Genomic DNA, 554 nt, shown 5'->3' with positions numbered 1-554 from the left:
GCTCCTTTGTGGAAAATAATTTAAAACAGAACTGATGGCCAAAAGAAAGGAAGAAAATTTCTTGTCTCATGAAAATGCCAAAAGACCAAGACAAGGAGAGGCAGAGGATTTTGATGGAGGTGGTGATGATTATAATGGTACTTTGCAGCAGAAGTTGGAATAATTGAAGGTATTCAGCTAAAAAATTTTATGTGTCATTCCATGCTGGGACCCTTTAAATTTGGTTCTAATGTTAACTTCGTCGTTGGAAACAATGGAAGTGGGAAGAGTGCAGTACTGACAGCTCTCATAGTTGGTCTTGATGGAAAAACAATTGCTACTGATAGAGGATCTTCTTTAAAAGGCTTTGTAAAAGATGGACAAAACTCAGCAGATATCTCAATAACATAAAAGAACAAAGAAGATGACGCATATAAAGCAAATGTTTATGGTGACTCTATAATTGTGCAACATACCAGCATGGATGGAAGTCGATCTTATAAACTAAAAAGTGAAATAGGGACTGTGGTTTCTACTAAGAAAGAAGAGCTGATTGCAATTCTTTTTTTTAAATT

The 554-nt window shown here is 35.4% G+C and overlaps 1 pseudogene; it reads left to right on the top strand.

Annotated features, from left to right (window-relative positions):
• The first annotated feature begins 34 nt into the window (after positions 1-34).
• Positions 35-554, top strand: part of LOC103207762 — a 3,663-nt pseudogene continuing 3,143 nt past the window's right edge.

This window comes from Orycteropus afer, unplaced genomic scaffold (genome assembly GCF_000298275.1).
Source record: "Orycteropus afer afer isolate SDZICR_OR568_19922 unplaced genomic scaffold, OryAfe1.0 scaffold00393, whole genome shotgun sequence".
Lineage (NCBI taxonomy): Eukaryota > Metazoa > Chordata > Mammalia > Tubulidentata > Orycteropodidae > Orycteropus > Orycteropus afer.
Note: the sequence above shows the minus strand (reverse complement) of the source record. Positions and strands in the feature narration are given on the sequence as shown.